General features: G+C 41.4%; 1 protein-coding gene across 1 annotated transcript in view; it reads right to left on the bottom strand.

The window, feature by feature from the left end:
- svila (supervillin a) overlaps positions 1–13,423 on the bottom strand; it is a 72,760-nt gene extending 59,337 nt beyond the window's left edge. The window contains exons 1-2 of the mRNA XM_065948782.1: positions 13,333–13,423; positions 7,815–7,886 (exon numbers count right to left, since the gene is read on the bottom strand). The gene's annotated coding sequence lies outside the window, so the exon portion shown is untranslated. The remainder of the gene's footprint in view (positions 1–7,814; positions 7,887–13,332) is intronic.
- Positions 13,424–18,829: the final 5,406 nt, after the last annotated feature.

The raw sequence follows: 18,829 nt of genomic DNA on the forward strand, positions 1-18,829 counted from the left end.
TTCTTCATTTAAGATATCGCACCAGCTGATTTGTTTACGGCTGTGTGAAAAAAGGTGAACCCTACAAACTGATTGATGCTCTCTCTCAGATGCCGGAGGAAGCAGGTCCGGGCACGGGGCCAAGCTTTGAGGTCCCCTCAGCGGGGTCTTTGTACTTTGAATACGCTTTAAAAAAGCAACGGGGTTCTGCCACTTCAGAGCTAATTAGCAGTAGAGAAACATTAGTTCGTTCTTGTGAATTCAATTTAGCCTCCCTGTTAGTGCGAGAGCTGGATGTTGATTGCTAACAGGCCCGGATTGAGCTGTACTGTCAGCACAACACAGAGGAGTGAGGGCAAAAGGAGTCGCCTCCTGTTTTCCCATAAACACTTGCAGATAGACCACAACAATGTCACAGGATGCAGAAAAACTGGAAATATGTGTTCTATTAACTCCGCTCTGTTAGAGCCTGCTTGAAAGAGGGTCAGCCACGCAGGCAAACTCCCACTCAGCAGCTCGGCTTAATAAAGGAAGATTCTGTGTATCCCCGCAGAGCCTTTAACACCAACAAGCACAGGTCAGGACAACTACTGAGACAAACAGTAGAGAGAGCAGGCTGAGCGCTCAGGCCTGAAAACCTTCCAGCAGCACGAGATGCTATTCACACAGTGCACTGAGCATTAAAGAGCCAATTAAACAGAGACACAATAAAAGTCTGTTTAAGAAGACTTAACAGTGAGAAGCAGCCACACGAAGAACAAAGAAACATGTTTGTCCTTTTGAAATAAAAAATCAAATCCATTTCATTTTCAACATTATGGGTTTTATTATATATATATATATTCAGTCACTTTCATGCCCATTTAGAAAATGTCACAACTTTACAAGAGCCAACTCCAATCTTGTTGGTGCAGAAATATTCAAGTTTTAATATAAAGTTCCTCAGTAACATGACTTAATAATATTGTTTTTTATTCATCTTTTAATCTCCCAAAAGTTTTTCTAAGTTGCTGTTTTTTCTCTCTCAATTACATGAAGTTGTGCCTTCTGTTTGTTGATGAAATATTAAATATGAACACAAAGAATCTATTCTGAATTGAGTCGTGAGACACCCAAAGATTCCCAGGCCTAATGTCCACCTTGTTTGTACCCTAACAGACTCAGTCTGACAGGCTCTCCCACACTGCATGATAAGCATCCAGATGTGCCCTGGTGGTTTGGTCAAAGCCTCTTACTCTGAAAGTCTCATATCTCCTCTCACCACCTCTGATGCAGTGTACATCGGACCCACACAAAACAACATTTCAAGGTGTCATTCTGCAGCCACAAATAGAGTGAGAGCAGATAAGAGCTTCAGAGAGGGCAGATAAAGAGGTTAGTGGGTGAAAGAAGAAGTAAAAAATAAATGTGGGTAGAAGAGTGGTAATAAGAGAGTGAAAAGAGAAAAAGGTAAGACATTATAAGGTTAATTTATTTTCAAAAATGGAAGCTCCGTCCCAATAAGCTCCTTATCTTGACAGCTCCCATCAACAAACAGCACCAGGGAGACGGAGGGAGTAAAGGGGCTGAGGCTATCAGCCTGTTCACTCCTGTCTCCCCATTTCACCTTTTCCATCCAGCACTTCCATAACCTACATGTCTACTCAACGGAGGCTAATTTACTGCTACACAAACCAGAGCTTTCCCACCAGAGGCTGCCACCCAGGCTCCCGGCAGATAAAGAGGCTTTCAGAGCGCATTAATGAGCGGATACTTCCACCGCTGAGAGCAATCACACAGCTGAAGCCAGACAACAAGGGGAGAGCAGAGGCTGAGACTGAGAGATGAGGATCAACAAAGACCGTACCTTTCATGGCTCCTCCGCTTCCTGTTATCTCCAGTAAAAGTCAAACTTCTGCTGTCAGAATGCAAAACAGCAGGAATGAAGAGAGATGGAAGGGACCATAGAGTAGAAGAACAGGACAGAGGAAGAGTGAGAACTGTCGGAGGGGAGGACTGAAAGGGACTGGCGGCTCACCAGGAACCACGGCCCACAAAACCACAGGGTGGGTTTGGTGGTGACACAAGCGTTGGCCTGTTAAGGCAGCGACAGGCACAGTTAAGAGAGTCAGCCTGGCATCTGGGAGTGGGTCACCAGGATCTGAGCCAAACAATAATCCCTGGGAGGGAGAAGCATACACCTGGAGTGTGTGTAACAACACTAACGGACATTATGACAGCAATGAATAGAAATGGGAGCAAAGCCTAATGAGGGCCGAGGACCAAGGGGTGGGAGGGGGAGGTTGGGGAGAGTCACCCGGCAAAGATAGCGGAGAGGCATTCCCTTTTTATTCCTTCCAGAGGCCCTAATGAGTCCAACAGAGGGACAGTAAACCAGAAAAAGAAACCGCCTTTCTGCTTTCCCACATGGCAGAAAACCAACGGCTGCGTCCGACACACACACACACACACACACACACACACACATTTGTCAAGGTCCAGCAGGAGATAAAAGTGAAGCGTGCTCCAGAGCTCCTGTGACAGTTTGAGGAGTATAGTTTTCCCAAAGGTCAGAGGTTAAACGCTCTGAACCTGTGCTGTGATATAAATCAGACTTCAAGGTTTTGTTTTTAAATACCCGCAAGAAATATACAGCGTTATCTAAAGGCCAACATGCAGAGATTAAAACATCACGTAGCATGACTTTAAAACATATCAAAATGCTTAAAATATGTGTAAAAACAAGTCAAAGTCTCTACTTAACTAAAGAAGTTAAAGAGCCACAACAAGAGTTCAGAGGGTGTATCAAAGCTGACTTCAACTTTGCAAGTCACTGACTGAACTGCTTACCCCATAGAGTGCTGATGCAGTAGCATTAATCGACTGTTGTGCACTGAGATGAATGTTAAGTACAATACGATCTCCTATTACTTCTTTATTATTGTTTACCTCAAAGCTCCTGTGAGGAGTTTTTAATCGGGTTATTAAACAACCAAAAAAAAAGGCTGAAATGAATACCTCTGCTTATTTATGACCTACAAAAAGGCCAACCAGACCATCAGCATAAAGATTGACTATTTCTATCATGTTATTTCAATGTTTGATACCACTACTGCAGGGTATAGGTGTTAGACAAAGTGATTAACTGCAGTCTGAAGAAACCTTTGTTTACTTTTTACCAAAGCAAAGATTCTAGTTATACATTTGACTGTTCAAAATAAAAACTATATAAAACTACAACTTAAGCATCAGACACTTAACATCCCCTACAGGAGCTTCAGGCCATGTTCACACCTGAACAATCCCCTGAAAATGGAATCATTTTCTCATTTCTCGAAAAACAGCAACGTTTTGAAAACAGCCGTCATGCACACGGATCCACAAAAACGACTATAAATGCTGTGGTAAAGACGACGGAGCAGTAGAAAAGCAAACGTCACACACATGCACACATACTCTTCCTGCCACAGAGTGGTGAGGTGTAAATATACAAAACATCCAAAAATAGAAAATTGGGAGAGGTCCAACTTGAGACATTCAGAATATCTAAATGGGAAAAGCAAAAAAGGGCCAATGGCTAGTTAGTAGTCATTTAAATAAACACTACCTTACATGTCTTCAGTATTTGGGGACTAATCAGGGTTTGAGTCCATGCAGAAGAGAATGCATCAAGTTAAAAGATTTATTTATATAACATAATGGTATAAGTTTAATAAAAGTTAAGGATACAGAAGCTTTGTGACTGTGAGTATCTCAGTCATTTGTTGCTCACGTGTAACAGTGCACGGCCGGGTGTATACACAAACACTTGTGCACGCTCACAAACAAACACTCCTACCATCCAAGGCATCCTGTGTGAAGGCTTCTCTATAAAAGGCAAACTTTCAGGCACAGCGCGGCATCAGAGCAGAACAATGATGAGCAGCACCAGGTGTAGGTGTGTGTGTGTGTGTGTGTGTGTGTGTGTGTGTGTGTGTGTGTGTGTGTGTGTGTGTGTGTGTGTGTGTGTGTGTGTGTGTACATTTGTCAGCTCGACAGAGTCACACTTCAGCCCTCTATGAGTACTCTCCAAGTCATCAGCCACCTCTGTTCAGTGCTATCCATGAAGGGGAATAACAGCACCTGGATCACCTGACAACATCTGACATTATGACCTCATGCGCTCTGCTGCATCAGGGTCTGTTATTGGAATTACACATAGGGTTGACGGTATGCTGTAGATATTTTAATTGGACAGTTAAACCCATGTGAATAATGAAATGTATGGGGTTTCCCAGTGCAAGACTAAAAACCATAAATCTGTCAATTAGAAGTGACTAAGTGAAAATCAAGTCGAAACATTTGGACTGAAACAACAGGCGAAACCTTTTTAAATCCTCGATGTCACTCTGCTCTCTGAGTATCTCGTTTCAGTATGAGTCATGTCAATGTTATACTGAGAGCAACATGCTTCATCAGGGGCCAGCTGTGACATACAGAGGAGGATGAAGAGGGGGGGAAAAACACACAGAAATGAGAGATTAATGGGTAATTGTAGGAAATTGTTGGGTTAAAAGGGATGTTCTGTAGACACACAGCGCACGTGATTCATCTATAGAGGGAACAATGTGGGTGGATTTGAGGACGGAGCGTTTGTGTGTGCTGGAGGTGTGTCTGTGTATGTATAGAGTCGAGAAGATTTCAGTGGGCTCAGGATTAAACTACAGTCCGTGCAAACAGCAGGAGCCTAAAAAGTAAAGCTACAATTCAACATCCTACACAGCACATTTATAGTTTTAATCATTACTTCCACAGGTAATAATGTTTTATTCTAAAGGGACAACACATAGCCTCGGACAGCACACACACACACTTTACAATCTATAGAACCTTCTCCCCTCAGGCCACAGGTACAGATCACTCGCTTTATGCCCACATCCATCACACTCATGAATGGAATTTTTAACAATGTATTTTGGGGCTTTTTGTGCCTTTAATGGAGGAGATAGGAGAATGGATAGAGTCGGAAATCAGGGAGAGAGAGAGAGTAGTGAATGACATGTGGGAAAGGAGCCACAGGCTGGATTCGAACCTGGGGCGCCCGCTTGGAGGACCAAGGCCTCCATACATGGGGCGTGCGCACTAACCAATGCGCCACCAGCGCTCCAATCTATTCATTTTTTAAACCAATCTTTTTGACCTTTTATAACGTAAGTGCTCTCACCCCACAGTGAGGAGGTTCGAATCCCCGTCGGACAGGAACATCTCTGTGTGGAGTTTTCATTTTCTCCCCGTGCATGTGGGGGTTCTCTTTGGGTACTCCAGCCTCCTCCCTCACTAGTCACTGCTCGTTAGGTTAACTGGTGACTCTACATTACCCGTAGGTGTGAGTGTGGCTGGTTTTAGAGTAGAATTAGGCTGGGCTTTTTTATGCTTTTATTTTAGAGATAGGACAGTGAAAAGAGTCAGAAACCGGGTCGGCCTGCCAGCTCTCGAGGACTAACGCCTCTGTACATTAGGCAGGCGCACTAAGCGCTAGGCTACTTATGTCGCACGCCCCATGTACAGATGCTACAGTCCTCACAACATCCATGGATGTAAATCTGACCTCGACCCTTTGCTGCATGTTATCCCCCACCCTCTCCTCCAACTCCAAAATCCTGTCTCTCTTCAGCTGTCCTATCTAATAAAAGCAAAAATGTCCCAAAAAATAACATAAGGGGGAATCTTAGTTGGAATAGTTCAACATAATCATCAAGTAGGCATAAATTCAGTCTAAGAGGTCAAAAGCTCAAGTTTAGAAACGAGTGAGCCAATCCACTTTATTCTTAAGTAAACCATTGCACCACAAATAAGGGGAATTATCCGTTTTTTCTCTGTGAAAAGAGCGGAAACAAGTAGGGCAAGTTTTCCTGCTGAACAAGAAATGAGTCCGTTACATTTGGATGGAAAAATACGATACACACTTAAGACAATTTCTCCGTCTTTTCTCTCTTCTATCAAAAGCTCTAAACAGCCTCCCCAGCAGGAAAAGGAAGTGTTTACGATGTACGCCCTGATCCTCTCAACCACCATAACTAAATGAATCCTTGTTTTTGAGTCATGCTAAATGCTACATGAAATACTGTGTATAGCTGTAGCTGCCTGGAGCACAAAAAGAACGCTGATGAAGAACGTTGCATAGCTTCTCAGTGTGAGAGATCCGGAGTTGGTGAAGTAAACATGTTGCTGAGTGGATCAAAGTCCATCAGGGTCTCCGCTAAAGCACTCAGCCACTTACTCACTGACACAATTAGGCCACTCAAGCCTTTGTATTTGTGTGTATGTGTGTGCGTATTTGGCAACACACTGCCTATTGTGTCAACACAGCAGCTATCGAGGTCTAATATGTCTCATGTACACAGAAATCTGACACAAAACAGCAGAAAGTTTGTCCATCAGTTCCAGTAAATAGGTTTGCTTATAATATTAGAAGACAAAGTTATCAGTGTGATGTGCCCACATCAAGGCCTCTAGTTACAAAAAGAAACAGGCGTAATGGTTGTAAGTTTGCTAAAACAGCCCCAACCACACCTGTAACAAAACCCATCCACAACTCTTGTAGCAGGTTGAAACAATGTATTACATGAAGTCTTAACAGTCTGATGTGATTACATCCTCCAGCTGTAAAGTGGAGGAGATTCTGTCAGTGTGCAAAGCTCTCCTCAGGTCAGAGCAACATCAGGGGTGAAGAAACTGATGTATAACGGACAATGGGCGACAATAAATGTTAAACATGACGGTGGTTGCGTCAAGTACCTTTAAAAAGATACTGTTGCTGTCATAAGTCCTTTTCAGTCGGCTTTTCTCGCAAAAGTGCCCCATTAAGCTCAGCTGACATCACATATTTGTATGTTCATATAGATTCTGCGACTAATATTCTTGTCCCAGTCTGTGGATTTACACCGCGTTTCAGTGTTGTGAAAGAACTGCACAGCGGGAGTACCACACGCGCGCGCACACACACACACACACGCACACGCACACGCACACGCACACGCACACGCACACGCACACGCACACGCACACGCACACGCACACACGCACACGCCTTTACAAGTTTAACTAAGTCTCAGAGCTCCCCAAAACATGTGTGTGAAGTTTCTTGTTCTAAATCCACTCTGATCCTGTATTTGTACAAGCCGACATGCCAACACAGCGACACAAACACTTGAAGGAATCTTGGTGTTAAAAAAAATATATATAATTTTTTATTTTTTTTACTTGACCTTCAGGGGGGGCGGCCCGCCCCTCCAACACCCCCCCTTTTGTGGCAGGGTAACATATGTGATGTAATGATGTCTGTATAGGAAACTACTTGCCAAACATGGAATTTATGGGGATAAAGCTATTTTTAAAGTCTTTATGGTCTGAGGTTGTTTTTTTATTATATCATAAAATAATACGACCCCCTTCTAAAAAGGCTTAACTAGAAGGGAGCCATTACTTTAAGCAAACATTTGGAGAAGTAATAAAAACACACTAAAAACTGGACATAAAATGAAATCAAGAGAGTCCAAATCTACTTAAAAGTAACCACTGATGTAAAAAACAAACTCTATAATGTCTATAAACACACATGTGCACAAAAGTTGTGTTGTTTGTTGTTCATTCGCCTCGTTTTCTGATGAGAAAGGCCTTGTAAAAGGTCGGCACATGTCTGACTGACCCCTGAAAGAAAAAGCTCATCCCCTTTCCTCTGCCGTGCTGCTCAGAAATGTACACTATGTCCTGTTGGCTGCAGGTGATGTCTTTTCTGTCCCATGAAACATTCAGGAAGTTTGAGAGAAGAGTCTGTTTTCATGACAGGAAGAAATGGATTATGCTGATGTACTTACAAGACGGCCATTGAGACAGCAGAGTTTTTACTTTCTTCCTTCAGTTTCCTGGTCCCTGAACGCCACGTGATCCTAGAAAACAAATGATTTACTGAGTCAGCACAGCATGTTTGTGATTTCAGCTTAATATTCAAGCTGTGGCAGATCTTTCTATTTGCATTTGATTTTAGAAATTGCTTGGAAAACTGCAGAGGCATCCAAATGCACCAATCGACCGTTGTGTTCTCTTACAAGAATAAATCAACAAAACCCTGATACCTGCACAGCACAGAGATCAGTGACAACAAGCTACATCCTTTCTCTCCACATTCATTGACAAACATGGGTAATATCTGGTGAATGAACTCAAGGGGAATTCCATCATATATAAACCTGAGGCCTATTTGTAACTCAAAGATAGAGAGTCAGTAGCTCTTTCCCAAAAAATAAAATAAAGACTACTTGTACAAAAGAAATGCCACTCAATCATCACATCCGGGCCTCTGTGCTGGAGACCCTGTCCTCTGCATGGATTTTGATGTTTTTTTTTTTGTTGACTCAGTTTCTGGGTGGGGAGTAGGGTGTTTCCTCCAGCCAATGACACGTGCAGGTGAGTTTAGGAGTGGACACAATACTGCGACTGGACGCAATTCAAACCGTCAAATATGACAGACGAGTACGTAGCAGCATGGAAGAGAAAGTAAAATCATAGTGAGGCGAAACGCCAAGCAGATAAAAGCTTATTCACATGCAGATGCAGAGTTGGCCTGCTTTCTTTTAGACAGTGAGTCGCCAAACACCGGTGGTTTAGCTTGTACTAGCGTGCGGTAGCTTGTAGTGTAGGTACGAGCCGTCAATGAACGCACTACGGCCTGCGGTGGGCGTGCGCTTCAGGGGGCAATGAGCTCAAGACGGACCGTGGCGCCCCCCGTGGAAACACAATCATTGATTAGAGTGGCATTGAACGGCGGCATAGTGCGCGGTGGTAACAGACCGCGGGAGAGATAACCCACCTCATGCACCTGATGATTCTACGGTGGGACAGCCCTGAGCCTTCACAGACTTTGCATCAGAGTCAGTGAGTGTGCGAGGGTAGACATCGAGACTGGTCCAGAGACTGAAACCAAGGAGACTTGTGTCACGCCTGAGCCCAGACTGTTGATTTACGTGGTAAACACCTTCCACCACTGAGCCTCAAAGAAGCTCTTAAAATAGTACTTTGTGGGATCTTATTGTGAAGGGGAGAGGACTGGAGGGTAATGCAAGAGCCTCATTTCACAAACTAGTGATCTGGAACACAACATTTGTGTGGAGAAGGTCACGCAGCCACTAAAACAGTATGCTGTTCCAGGCTGTTGGGCTTTATATTGCATGGTGTGACTGTTTTTACAGATCACAGATATATCCAAGAGTAAAAACCTGCAAAATCTTGGAAATTTAGGAGATTTTTCTTTTCTTTTTACACCTCTACCAGGTTTTACCACGACATGTATTTCACCACAGCATGTTTTATGAATATTTCTGGGTTTTATTGAGATTAATTTACTGGCAGTGAACAAAAGAGGTGCGGTTGTTTAGAGGATTACAGACCAATAAATCATTCCTGTTTTGCATGTTTTTCATTTGATGTCATGGCAACCAAGCCCACCCAAACCACACTTCCAACATAGGTCAGCTAATCAGCAGATAACGATGCAAAGACTGAGTTACAGGTGGAGCCTCGTCTCCCAGCAGGAGAGTCTCACACACCATCTGCTTCCAATAGCCTCCCTGCATCACCCACCTTATACCCCCCCCCCCTCCCCCCTCCTCCTCCTCTTTGTCCGCTGAGGGGGTCTGTGGGAGGCAGGCAGCGCACCCATTGGATCCATCTGAAGCCAGAGCCCCAGCTCTCTGGACTGGGGGCCCCCAAAACAATGATGTAACACCCCAACAGGCTTATGTAACTAACCTCTGCTGGCAGTTCCTCACTCAGGAATACTGAAGGTGGAGACCCTGGGAACATTTGCAATGAGCAAGAACACTGAACTGTGGTTCGTAGTGTGCACACAAACACTTAAGACTCCATGCAATGACACAGTGGATGGATCATATTTTAGGCTTGGTAAGGCCTGCACCTCTATCATGCATATATACAGTTTGGTTCTATATTTCCAGATATAAGAAGGTGTGATCACTTTCAGTCACTTTCTTATTTTTTTTTTTTGGGGGGGGGGGGGGGTTGACCTTTAAGAAGTCACAAACTTATGTACAGTTTAGGTCTCTATAAACCCTCTGATGACAGTACAGACTAACATCTTGACATTGTGGGAGCTTTTCTAGTGTCTATATCAGGTCTATATCAAGAGTGTGCAAGCTGATCCACTCATACAATACTATAATCAATAGGCCACAAAAAAAACAAATGTTCCAGGTATCATGTGACATAAAAAAATGACAAAAGTACAATCACAGTGCTAGAAAAATAATGCCAGTCAAAAGGAACAAATGTTTCCAATCTTATGTTTACTATGTAAAGTGCTCTAGTATGGTGCTGTAGGGGTTAGTGGGGTCAGCACATCCGGATACTGATGGTTCAATATGTAGAATGTTACACTAAAATATCTAATCTCCAAATTAAAAATTGAGCCAATGGAATTTTAACATTAGGACCAGTCTTGTATTGGCGGCCGCCATGACAGAGTCGCCATAACAGACACCTACATGTTTATCGTTGCTGTGGGAACACCGAGTGTTACTTCTACTGAAAGCTGTCTTACTGGGGCTGTCTGTGATGCTGTGATAAAAACGTCACGTGAATCAGACTTGGATACATTAGCTGGTTGGTAAACGTATTCCCTTTCCCAGCTTCAACATCATCTTTTTTTTGTTGTTTTGATTGAGAGCCCCCTGGTGGCAGAGTATAGTAATTATGTGACGGCCATGTGGCCTGTTGTGCCTTCTCTTTTCTTGTGTTGCAGGTTTGTGTAATTTGTAGGCGTGGCTATCTATTCAGCCTGACTCAGAGCACCTGGGCCCAATGCTCCCAGTCTCTGTATATGATGCCACATTTTCTTTTTGGTAATTTTCCTTTAATCATATTATTTGTATGTCTTCTTGCTTTTGTAATTAAATCTTTATTTTAAATGAGGGCTGCTGCTGATCCATGCTTTCCAGAGTATATATATGGAGGTTTATGGCTTAGAATATCAAATATTGATCAAGCTGAATAAATGATCATTCCATGATGTCTGAAGTAGAGTGATATGGATTTGAAGTAGACTTGAAAACAGTTAACATGTTGCTGCTGATGATAACATTCCTTATCTCTCGGTTTACTTAATTCACAAGTTGATGTTGCCTAAGACCTTTTTTTAATACGCATTACCTCCGTCATCGAGCACACACAAGAATTAACCTTGTTCAGTGAAAATGAGTCATCTTATTTCCAGACAAGCAAGCATTTTGCTGGAGTAGAAACAATGTTAAGCTACAGCTTAACTCCATCTCGACAACGCTAACTAGCCAGCACAGAGACAATTACAAAGACAGCAGACAGGTTGGAGACATATTCATCAAACTTCACTGGGAACATTCCTTCTTCATCTTTCAAGTCCAAAAAAAAGATATTAACACTAATGACCACCACCAGAACATCAGCGGACACTGACGTCAAAAGACAATGAAGAGAGTTTTTTCTCTCAGGGAGGAATGTTTGAGAATGCTGTTCCTTGTTTTGTTGGCTCAGGTTATGCAGACGTAAAGGCCAGGCCGATAAGTCGACCTTCAACATGAAAACGGAAGTGTGCTGTTTTCATTAAGATGGTAGGAAGGCAAAAAGAAAAAAAAAAATCACATTAAGCAGGCACAACTTCACCTTGATGGATATAACCTGAGTAAGACAACGTTATCGAGAGAAGGAGCACGGACAATGGGAAAGGTTTCCTGATGAGGCCCGTGAGAACACTTGAAAGTTGTTTAAAAACATCAGCATCCTCAGCAGATCAGCGTATACGCAGTTTGCCAGGAGAGAAGAAACAATAGTTGGCGTAAGGAACTTTCTGTTTGGAGTCATAGGTCTGCGCTACAAGCCAGAGGAAGAAAAAGGAGCAGGATTCAAGAGAATTAGCTGAACAAATCTGTCATACCACTCTCTTGTTATTAGAATCATAAGAATGATCAAGCACAAGGAACTCAAGTGTTGTCACAATCCCTCTTGGTTCATTGACCTCTCAACTGGAAGGTTTGGCAGAGGAGAATGGTCGCTAATTAGCTTCCCTATGCACTTCCAAGTGTGGAGCTTAGACACACAAGTAGCAGTCCCAATTACCCACTAGTTATTTATATTGGCAGACGATTCACCAGACAACCTGCCAAATAAGAAAGGAAAGAAAGCCCTTTGACGATGCACGATGAATGTGCTTGTGTTTGGGTATGAAAGTGTCAGATATAGTTTTAAAATATTTGCATTTTCTCAACTTTTCTGAGAAATATCTCAAATTGGTGACATAAAGACAGTTTTTGATCCAAATATGCTGTTTTCTTCAAATATCTTTTTTTTTTTTTGCATTATACAAGCAAAACACCATTTGAAAAACTACATTTTTAAGTTGCTTTGTTCATCAACAATGGTAAATCACAAGCAGGAGTTAATTTAACTCCTATGATACGTCAAAACTATCTTACAGTCAATTCGGCAGTGAGATAAACCTCAAAGCAGAACTTTACTTTTGGATATCCGTGTTTTTAAGCTTTTGGGTAGCTGCAAGTGACAGCCCATCCCTAAGAAATGTTAAGGTCAAAACACCGTTCGGATAACCTCCAAGTCTAAAACAAAAGTCAATATTTTACCTCAATTATCATTGTATGGTGTGTAAGATATATGCCGAAACACGAAGATTATTGTAGTGAGTCATTTAAGACTTTAATTGAAATCTTTTTACCACGTGTATTTTCAGGAAAGAACAAAGACTTTCAATTAGAGGATTTTTCAACGCAGTTTGGCGGTGGGCTCTCTCCTCATCTAGCAGCGCACGTTCAGACGCCCTCATGTCCTTTCCTCTCTCCTTGGCAGTATTGGATGTCAGTCATGTACAGTGTAACATAACAGATGTGGCGCCGTGGCCTGTTTTCAGAAACAATCATTTAGTCTGTTGTGGTCTTGGTCCTGGTTCTCTAGTTTCACAAGTCAAACGAAAAGAGTCACTATACTGCACCTATTACTTTTCTGGCTGAGTGAGGGGATGAAGTGGGTGATGTCGCTTAATACAGACTAAATAGTCTCCACCTGTCGGAAGGATGGGCTCTCTCACCTGGATTGACAATGACTAAATGTTTCTGCGCAATTTTGATAGCATTTGGAGAATTACAAACCAGACAAAACGTCCACCTGAGCGTTTAAAAAGTGAGCTGATACAGTCACAATGTAGCAAGTTATCGCGTTAATAACACTTCAAACTTCGTCTTCTCGCCTCTTTTTCTACAGTCAACTCTTCTGAAACGGATGAAAACAACACTGACCTGAATTGTCATGCACAAACAGTCAAACATATTAACTCACCCACGCTGTCCAGCAGAAAACAACTTGTCTCTGTGAAAGCATCAAACATAAGTTAATATCCCGCGGACACACACACACTCTGTCATCCACGCAGATCCGCCTGCTGCTGCAAACTTTTACATTTCTGTCAAGTTAACGAGAAGACACGGTGAGTGTCCGAGTGAAACTTTCAAAATAAAAGTCTTTATTAATTAGGAAGAAATGTTCCCTGGTGTAAGTTTAGATCACTTGTGGGTTTGTACTTTATAGGTTCTAATGCTAAAGTAGCCTATTCCATACTGTACTTCCTGTTTCCTTGTCTATGTTTTTGTTAGTTACTTATTTCGTCACATCAACCTCCAGCAGAGGATTGCCCCAGTGATACTTCAATACTTTTGGATACCACATGTTTCTTCATTCATATTTGAATCCTAAACTGTCCTCTCCCATTTACACAATGAGCGGGAGGTTGATGCAATTTGGGAAAATCAAAAAACGTATTGACCAGTTAGGGTGCCTAGGACATCTTTGTAGTGGATTTTATTGTTGTAGTTGAAGTTGTTGGAAAAAGGTAGGCTATCAATACTGTTTGATTTTTACTTGCAGGCCAATTGTGTCAAAGTTTTTAAATTCTGGTATTGTGCAATCTTATCTCATATTTTCTAATCTTATCTAACTGATAACTTTTCTTTTTGAGTCTTTTAATTTATAGAATGAAACAATAATGGAGCGTAGGTGGACCCAATTGTGCTTGTGAATGAATGTGAGACTAAATGTACATCCGGTGTTTTTAAATCAATCCACTGAAATTGATTCTTTTCTAAAGTGACTTTTATTTTGAATGCCAGATTCCCTTAGCATTGATCTCACTGTTCTAACTTGACTCAGCTCTTTCCACTTAAAGGAGCGGACTCCTTTCCGTTCAGTTACATTGTATTCACCTGTGGTCAGACAAAGCAGAGCCTTCAGCATGTTTCTGCAAAGCCTTTACTTTTAGCTTTACGATAAATCAGCCATGCGTACTTCAGGTCCTCTGTCTTAGCATTTTAAAGTGCATTATAGAGTTTTTTTATGACAATATTAATAGTCAAAAATAGTTATCAAAATGATTGACATTTTGCAAAGCAACTCTTGAACAATGCAGAGTGAGGTGTTTCCTAAGGAATCTCCAATCAACTCGACACAGTCCCTAACAAGTGTGACATAAATAAATACAACATATAACAATATGAACAGTATTAAACTAAATCAAAACACAGTCCCTGCATGAGCATGATCACATATTTGTGATAAAAGGCATAGTTGGTGAACACAGCAGGTACATTGTCTTGTGCATTTACTAAAAAAAATATCCAGTTTAAATATCCAGTGGTCACATTTTAGGTGACAAAAAGGTTTAGTCAAAGTAGTGTGGGTGTAAGTTTTTTTTTGTTTTTGCATGCACCTTGAGAAAAAAACTTTAAATCATGGAAATTTTGTGAAACCGCAAAAAATTGAAGAATATTTACAAGAGTGGGACGTGTTGTAGTTTCAACCTCAATCTTAAAATGCAAAATAGTAACAAGTTAACATGAAATGTCCTGAGCTGATTCATTTTGATTCATACCGTATTTGTCAATAATTGTAAAAGCAAGAGGTGATTCTCAGAATTAAACTTTTAATATTTGTTCTCTTCTTGTCTTGTTGATTTTCCCATCACTGGTTCCTGTATCTCTGCGATTCACATGCACGCACACAAACACATTGAAAGTGTTCCTGCAGTGACTTATGGGGTCAGCCGCAGTGCAATGGACAATCAATTCTCAGTCTGCTCTAATGGCCGAGTTAACAGTCCTCGCATCCTGTCCATTAAAAGCAAGCCCAGATAAACATGAGATTGGACCACATGTTGGAGCTGCTTCTTTCTGAATCCTTCACTTAATATGCCTGTAAAAATGGAATAGGCTGGCAGTGAACAGATCCGCTTTTCTAGCGGTTTGACTGAGAGAAAACATACTTTTGGGTCTCTGTACTCTATCAGATGTGAGTTGCTGAGGTGGAAAGGTAACCATGCCACTTTGTTTGACTGACTTGTCGCCGCCTCTCTTTGTTCACGTTGCCTCATTTGAATAGTCTCCAAGGTGATGAGTTTTTTTTTTTGAAGCATGTTGCCAAGGGGAACAGGCCAAGGGCAAACAAATGATTCCTAACCGCAGTCAGAATGGTTGATGAGCCTGTAGTGAACATGAAACTCAGCAGCAGCCACATGGAAAACACAGAGGAAGAGTTAATTGGGAGCAGAGAGGGTGGGCGTGTAGGTCGCTAACAAGGCTTGTAAGTTTTAGTTTCAGTGCAGTGGGATGATATTCTAAGTTATGCAGCGCTGTGGTTGCAAATGTACTCTTTATCTTGGCATCTCAAACATGTATTAGCCATGAAAGATAAAGGACTCTTTGTTTACAAAAGAGGAATCCCAACATTATGCTTTTGTTGCTGCTGAGCTGCTCCCAAATACCTTTCACCGAGCTGAAAATGATGACAGCTATGTTGAGTTTAGAGCATTCCATAAATTCCAGTAATTAGATGTGAAAGTTGTAAATCAGACACACAGAAAGCAGTCAGAAAAACAACACAAGGAGAAGTGACCTTCTGCTGTTACTGTGCATATCAGATTACAATGTGTCAGTAAATGGTGAACATAATGTGTTGCATGTTTCCGAGCAACTTTGAACCAAAAGACACCAGGCAGGCATACAATTTGTACAATACTTTTCTTTTTTGTTTGTTTCAAAGCTCTTAGATACTGCATGGTCTCATTCTCTTTAGACCTCTTACTTTTCTTTCTCGCAGCCTGAATAAGATACTTAAATCTGGATAAACAAGCCGTAAACACAACACATATAATAGTTGTGATTAGCTTCTATTAAAACAAAGTAGTCATATCTCCTATTTTGGATTGGCCAAACAAGGATGATTATTTAGAGCTTCCCATTTCCTAGAAAACATAAACAATTCTGAAGATCCTCCTGAACTTGGGAACAAGGGCGTGTCCAGATGTGTGGCATAGGCCCCCTTTGAAATCTGATTGGTCACCCATAGGTGCCACCCCAAAGTCCAAATCTATGATTGGCTTTTTGCCAAAACAGAGGAGGACTTAAGAATAACTCAACTATTCTGTCTGTGTATGACAGAAGTACTTTTCAGTTGTACATAAATACTTTGCACTTTTGACATTTTCAATAAAAATCATGCACACTCTCTAACTTGAAATTCTCTGAATTGCCATTAGATGTATTTTTGCAGGCTAGACAGTGTACAAGCGTTTGCATGCAATTTTCTAAGTACTTACAATTGTGACTTTGCACATACATCTTTGTTTTTGCGTAACTAAAGAATCGAGCTTAGGTGATCTATGTTGCCAAACTGTGTTTCTTACTTATCTTGGGGGTATAAAGGGTAAAAAAATTAATTCATTTGCGTGCGAGTTCTCATAAACGTCATGGCAACACTGAATAAGTCAGTGCCCCAGGTGGGCCACAACAGTTTAAAAATAGTCTGGACACGCCCCTGCTTGAGAACATGTTTTATATTTTTCACTGTCCAATCAAACTCCTTCTAAATGTATTTGTCCCTCAACAATGACACACTGGACTTTGGGGTTTCGGGTCATCACCATGTTAGTGTTTTAAGTATTCACACAGTCAGCCCTATTGGCTCCTGTAAATGCCAATCAATATCCATACTAAGACATTGCTTTAGCTCCCTGTCATCAAGGGAAACTTTTCGTAACTTTTCGTAAGCATGAGAATCAAATCTAGCCTATAGTGGTTGGTGTGTGCCCCCTGTCTCTAAGTAAAAGCATAAAAAGCCCCAAAATAAACTTAATGTCAAGGAAAAAAAAGTTGAGAGGTAGTGCAGGATGATCATTTTCTGTTGGTACCTCACTTTGAATGACACTGTCCAGGTAAAATTAAGTCATTTTGACGGTTTTTATTTTAAATATTCTTTTAAGCAGCTTTACGTTTCTTTACAATGTCATTTTCTCCTTTTTTTGTTGTGGTCTTTTTTTCTATAAAACAAGATGTCTTGGCATGGAGGGTCTTGTATGCAGACCCTCAGCTAATAGATGCCTTAAGGAATATTTTGTAATTTGTGATTTTGTGCTAAATGAATAAAGAAGCTGTTGAAGTTAAAGCTTTCAAAGCAGTTTACTCTGGGAGAGTGTATCATGAGATCCATGTTGCTGCTCTGAATGTAACCTCTTGGGTTTGACAGAATTACAGCCTGTTATGTTCTCTAAGCAGGACCAGCTTCTCCAGCACTTCAGGAGTGGTTTGATGGCAATTCCATTTGGCACTGGATGCACAAGAAAACCCATGTAGCCCCAGCACGCCTTTGAGGTTGTGACATTGCATACATGGGTTTGGCATTACACTGAACAGCATGGGCAACCACAAGTTTCTATAACATGGCAAAAACAGAAACAGGGTGCCTTCAAACCCAACTGGAAAACATCATCACATCATCATACAAGAGCAGAAGAATATAGATTTACAATTGACTCATCCGTCACTATCTAGGTTATTCTTAAAGTTCCAGTCAGTTAAAGTCTACATCCTCCCTATAGCTCCTACAGGATCCTATTTTAATACATCCCACAGTGGAATGTTGAGTTATGACCGGATGCAGTGAGCTACCATCTTTCTGTTCTTAGAACCACCAGAAGTGGGTTAAAATTAAACCTTTTTCCTCACTGTGTCTCTAGAGGAAACACCATTGGCCCGTAAGATTGTGTACAACGTAACTGTTGGTTTGCACTGTGTGTTTTCACCATGGTTCTCAGGGGGAGCATATAAGAGATTTACTTTATTGAAATTCTGTTTTTACACTCTGTTAATGAGTCATGCTACACTCATAGGCTGAAATATACACATCCACAAACAGTGTATGGACATGCACTAATGGAGAGTGAGGGAGCTGCCCATCCTGGGCTGGTGGTGGGGGGTTTGGTGCCTTGGCACTACCTGAGCAGTGCTAAGGAAGCTATCTCTCCAGCTACCAGACCAACTTCCAGATTTCGTCCGCACCGGGACTTGAACCCAACCCAAGTACCTACAGACTGAGCTACTGCTGCCAAGAGTCTAATGTGCTTTGTTAGAATCCCAACAATTGCAGCCCTTAAAAAAAACAAAGTTCATCAAAAGCTGATGGAAATGTTAACGTCTACAGAAAGATGTTCAGAGGTTCATTTGTACACTATTTATTTCATTTATTTGTAAAATTTATTTCATTCATCGACCAAAAAATACAATTAAATGCAAATCAAAATCAAATGTTGCATGAAAAGGATCCGAAAGAAGAGTAATCTTATATAACCTGCCCCAAAAAACCCACTTACTGTAATTCAAAACCTAATATAACATTTCTTGCAAAAGCCTGCTGATATTAGAGAAGATTCATAACAATGTACAAGCGGAGTTTGCGTGGGTCAGTCTCATTGCTGCATGCCAAATGAGTTTGCATTCTTGGCATTCGTGTT

The sequence above is a fragment of the Labrus bergylta genome, chromosome 20, assembly GCF_963930695.1.
Source record: "Labrus bergylta chromosome 20, fLabBer1.1, whole genome shotgun sequence".
Classification (NCBI taxonomy): domain Eukaryota; kingdom Metazoa; phylum Chordata; class Actinopteri; order Labriformes; family Labridae; genus Labrus; species Labrus bergylta.